Source organism: Protopterus annectens, chromosome 10.part0 (assembly GCF_019279795.1).
Source record: "Protopterus annectens isolate FY-2018-M chromosome 10.part0, PAN1.0, whole genome shotgun sequence".
Lineage (NCBI taxonomy): Eukaryota > Metazoa > Chordata > Ceratodontiformes > Protopteridae > Protopterus > Protopterus annectens.
In genome coordinates this window covers 973254782-973260781 of record NC_056744.1, presented here as the reverse complement: position 1 = coordinate 973260781, position 6000 = coordinate 973254782, and positions in this window count along the sequence as shown.

Below are 6000 nucleotides of genomic sequence, written 5' to 3'. Positions count from 1 at the left end.
ATTGTAATTACATCTGATAACAGGTCATGTTACATTTCAATATGTTCATTTTTATTCAGTAGTAATGTAACACCGGTGTTTGGAAACACAGAAATTTGGTATGCATATTTGTACATTCTGCACGGCAAATGATGCTTAGGTGGTGTATCGCTTGCATACTTCTCTTGTATTTGCACCAGATACTGCTAGTGTGCAGTGCGGGAATAGAAAGATTAAAACATTACCCTCGTATCAGAGGTGGCAGTGCAACATATTCATAGTGGCTTAACCTGAGAGTAGCTTTAAGCAAGCACCATGTGAAACCTGAACAAGCACCTAGAATTATTCAGTACAGGTTACACACCTTAAGTCTGAAAATGAATTCACATACTCACATGAATAGGAGTAGCTGCATACTGATGGCTAAAGGTGTATGGGCATGTCGGGTGGTTACTACACTGCAAAACCGGTATGTAATGGTGGGGATATTTGGAAGGCATGAGCAAACACACCAGTATATTAAAACCATAGCACCAATTGAACTGGAGTCTGGCAAATATTTAGTAAGGGATTTTGTCCATGCACAAATATTTAAACAGTGATTCTTTGCAGTGGCGTTCATTATCTGATTCAAGGTTAATTAACCTTGATGTCCTTTATATAAAAAAAATAAATAAATAAAAAATAAAAAAATATTTACTTTGTTATAAGTGACTACTGGACACAAGAAAAAGGAAGGGGAAATATAGCACTGTTTGTATGTACAAAGACAAATCCAGGGACACTGCAAAAGGTTTTTTTTTGCAAACCAACCAGTGGAGTAAAAAAATACGTAGGCAAACACTGAATACCAACATACTTTGCACATGTAAATCATTTTTAACAAGGTGGAAGCATGAAGTGATACCTTAAACACTTACATTAATAAAAATCTAAACTGGTTAATAGTGTAAATGTTTTATTTAGCTCCCTGGTGCAAGACCTTACAGGAGTTGCTACATAAACTGGATGCGAATGCAGTCAAGTAAGGCCATGGCTATAGTGCAGCAAAAAAAATGTCCCCTCTAACAAAGGAAATGCTAGAGCAAAGATTGAATTACATGAGTCAAGCACCCTGCTGAGATCTGCCAGTCAATGGAATTACCAGGTCAAATTACCCTCAGGACTTTGACAGCTAGGGAAGCTAAGTGTTACGGGGGAGGGGAGAAGTAAAAGGACTGGAATTCATTGTCTCACAAATTAGTGCCATTTAAACTAAATTAGAAAAAAAGCAGCAGTAAACAGCACTTTGAGTGTGTTCTGTGACATTTGCACTGTTTCTGTTTTAAGTAGTCATTCAGCAGCAGGGAATGTTACTTCCACTGTTCTATTTTACTCAGAACTTTCTACGCATGCAACATCTATGAAATGACAGGAGCTTTAGGCAAACGGAGGCCTGCATGATGTAACATTTGTGAGCCAAACAATGATTTGTGGGATACTGAGGTTAAATCCATTACAAGATGATTTTGAGGCAGAATTAGTAAATTTGGAAGAGAGGCTAAAAGTTAGGAATTATAGAATGGAAGAAATTAAGGAAGGTTTTTCCTTTACACAAGGAGCTTGAATGGAAAAAGCCTGTCCCATTTTTTCTGAAAAAGGTATAATTTTTTATAAAGAGACTGATAGGGACATCGATAAGACCCTTAGAGACCAATTAAAAGTAAATCTATATTATACTCAAGATGTACATTTAATAAAAAATTTTATTTTTAAGCATTGGGATATTTTAACTGTTAGTCCTGAAATTAAGAGTATAGGAAAACAACCAAGGTATATTTTTAAAAATAAAAAGAATTTAAACAGATTGTTGTGTTTCCCTCGCTCATTGCAAGAAGATGTGTTGTGTAAAAACTATGTTACTGAACCATGCAAAAAGTGTAATTTTTGTTCCTATATTATTAGCACAGGTATGTTTGTACATCCTAACACTGCACAGATTTTTAACTTTAGGGTAAAAGCTACATGCAATACAGAACATTTAGTGTATCTTGTTACCTGTGTTAAATGTAATGCATTTTACGTTGGAAAAACAGATAGGAAATTCAAAAATAGAATTAGGGAACATATTTATCAAATTAGAATTAAATCAGAGGTGAATGCACTATCTAAGCATGTTTTACAGAAAGGAACAGAACATACTTTTAATTTCATGGCTATAGATATTAACATACCAAATGAAAGGGAGGGAATGTTAGAAATGTAACAGAATGTAAAGAAACCAGTTGGATTATTAAGTTACAGGCTCTTATATTCCCTGGTTTGAATGAGAAGATTCCCTTGACGCCCACATTAATAGGTAGAAAATCAAAATAAAATGTAAGTGATTTTAAGTAGGTATGTAGTTTTTAGAATTTAGTTTTCAGACTTGAGATTTTAGAATTTTGATATTTATATACATGTTTAGTAGTATTTATTATGTATTAATTATATATAAATGTAAAGTGTAAAAATGTGTTGAATGAGTTGCATATGAGTCTATATATCTTTAAATTATTTTAGAAAGAATCTTTACTTAATTGATAATTAATTATTCTAATTAGTTTTTGAACTATATAACTATTTGTGCTGAACAAGTATCCTTGATGGTTTGAAAAAGCTATTTAGCGAAAGCGCTAACCTCGTTTAATAAATTCAACATTTTGTTTGATACTGTTTTGGTCTTGGAATTCATATATTTGGTCTGAATAGACTTTTATATGCAAGTATTGTATCTAGTACTTGTCGTGAATTTGGCTTTTGGTCTGAATAGACAACTTGGTTCATGTATGCTTTGAGCAGGAGAGACTGTCCGCTTGGTTTAATCCTGAACGGAACTTTTTATGCATTTATATGACATTTTTCTTTTATATTTTCATCAGGATTATTTATTTGTTGGAGGTGGTGTTTATTTTTTCGTGAATTCACTGAATGTTTGAGGGCTGTATTCACCCATTATTGGCTTTGTTTATGTGTTTTGTGCTAAGAGGTTGACAGCTGTGCTATGGTGAGAACTGAATTCACTAAATGGTAGCCATTTAAGTTTCCATCTTCCTCTTTCACAAAACAGCTGATTTGGTATAGCGGTATGTTGCTCTGACTGTTTTGCACAGGGTCACCTGGGTTCAAGACGTGGCAGTGAAATGTATGGTGGTAACACAGCATTTTATTCTAGCAACTTTCCAACATTATCCAAGCAATGTTTAAAATGTGTCCCTGTTTTTTGACCTTTTGCCCCCCCCCCCAATAAATTTTGGCTTTTTCCAGATTTCTTGTGCTGCAAAGTTCAGAGATACAGCTGAGTGTCGAGTAGATTTTACAAGGAGCTGACAGCTGCAGGGGAACAAAAGTTTAGTGCTGCTTATTCTATGTCTGCTTGCATTGTTAATAGCACAGCAGGTAGTGTACTTGCTTTTGATGCAGAAGGCTGTGGGTTCTACTCCCACAGTAGGTAGATGCATTGCTGATACTGTACTGTGTTGTAAAGGGGGTGGATGCTGCAGTCCTGTTTGGCAAAGATATCTAGTAACTATGAACCTGTTATCAGTTTGCTATCCATTCCCTATTGCGGTATTACTAGCTTATCATTTTTTTAATGTATGCAACATAGGCAATTTATTCTTCAAGGGCAAGTGGCACTTTATTTGTAGATGAAACAATGACATATAAAGTTGTTTGCTAGCGGCAACCTCTTTATTAGTTACAGATTTCTTTAATGTGGATTGTACTACTTCAGAGATTGTGCATATTTACTGATACTGGTGATCTATAGAAGTTTGAGTAGCCTTTTTATGATGGAAATGTTCTGAATTGGGCAGTTTTGTCATTAGTTTATGCATTTTGTTTCATTGTTTACTGGAAAAATGTTCAAAACAATAAATTTAAAATGCTTCATCGTTTACTGGAAAAATGTTCAAAACAATAAATTTAAAATGCCCTCTAACAACTGTACTGTATTGTACAAGGAATATAATGTAATACAGTCAGGAAGGTGTATCAAACAGCATGTGTATGTTTCATGTTCAAGGGGCCTATGATTTTGAAAACAGCCCAGAGTTAATCTTTATCTGCCACTGGCAAAATGTATTTTCTTTAAATGTGGGTTTCAATGCTGTTTCAACGCATGTGAGTTTCAAGGGCAGAGAAGTTTTAATGCTAAGTCTATTTTCATTGTGAGACTGCATTGCTTTGTTTAACAGATATCTATTAGGGTTTGTGCTGTAAAATGCAAAATAAAACGTTCAAATGAAATCTAAATCATCACAGAAGTAAAGCAGTATGCACATTACAGTGTTTATGGTAAATGGGGCAAAATAAATAAGGAATGGGACATTGGAATGGCTGCAGGGGGGAGGCTCCATTCGACCATGATTTTGTGGGGGGGATAGCAAACTCAGGCAGCCCCGGTTGAACTATACCTCTCAGTTGTCCATATGTTTACAGAATTAATAGATATTTGCTTCTTATTTTTGGTTTGTTCCTCATAAAATATGTGGTTTTCTAGCAAATCATTTAGGAATGAAGTCACTAAATGACAGACATTGAGTTTCAGACGTCATAACCTTCAGAAAAATGCATGTTAATGCAAGACTTGCTATTCTATCAACTGTCTTAAGTTTATACAAGAGCAATTTTTAGTAGTGTTTGAATGTTCCCTCAATATATTTGGCCTTGTCTAGATTTCCTGCATTAAGAGGTTGAGAGGTATGTGCAAATCACTTTGTAGAATTAGGAATATCCAAACCTCTCCATTGTCCCCAATTTTGGCTCAAAATGTTGCTCTCCCCTAATAATCCCTCCTCAAAACTGCAATTTTGGAAGAAAACGTGGAGGGTTTACAATTATATATAACTGTAATGATCAAAGTTATTGATTACTTTTATTTCAGAAATGCATGTAGATGCTCTTATTTTGTTAGCTGCTCAAGTTAACAGTGTTAATATTAAAAAGGTGTCCCTTTTTTGACAGGTTCCCAGCTGTATTGTGTGGCAACTTTATATTTTTGCATCACATTTTGGTCTGTAAAATTGTAGTTTTCTGGCAAATTAGTGGCAAGTCATTAAAGATTGAAGTTAGAAAATAATGACAGACATTTGAGTTTCAGATTTCATACCCTTCAGAAAATTTGTACTAATGCAAGACCTACTACTGTTCTATTATCTAAGTTAATAAGAGCAATATTTAAAAATTGCCCTTATTTTTGGGCCTGTGTCCAACTTCTAGTTCTATGTATGGCTTTGTCCAGATTTCTTGCTCTGAAGTTGAGAGGTATGAGTGTCAGAGCCATCACTGTCAGCCAGAGACATTTCAAATTGTGACATACTTGTTGCACCCCACTCCCCATTGTAGCGGCTCTGGATGTGTCCAAGGAAGGCAAGTAGTTATGCAGTGTAAGTGTACAGAGTATTCCCCCATCAAAGGTAAACCACAAGTATGACCGTGGCTTTTCATCTGTCCTTGATTTTGCAGAATGTTCTGATTTTCTGTCATATTTTTATACTGTTGATTTATGCTTCTTATTATTCAGGAAATGCATGCTGTCACAGTGCCATGTTGCTCTGTTTAAGTATCAATGATTTAATGACCATCAGGTAAGCTTGTCAGAGATTGTAATATGCAAGTAAGCTTTAATAAGCATACTGTTAAAGAATTACCAGCATTAAAAGCCTTTTCCTTGTTGCCATGCAGAGAATATTTACATAACTAGATAATGTATAAGCCTTAGGTATTAAAATGCATATGACAGTATTTGTAATAATGGACAGGATTACAGTATTTTCAGAAGCTCATTACATTTGTTGGAGACTTGCAGTAATCTTTGCAGGCTTTACCTGTAAACTAAATAGAATGCCAATCTATCATGTGTGGTCCATAACTTGTGCAGGAATCCTTTAAGCAATTTATCTTGAGCTTGTTTCTTGTTTGCTGTTCATTTTTTACTTTGATCGTGTCTTCCCCATTAAACAAGTAGATAGTTGTGTCAGGCAGCATGTCTTTTTTGGA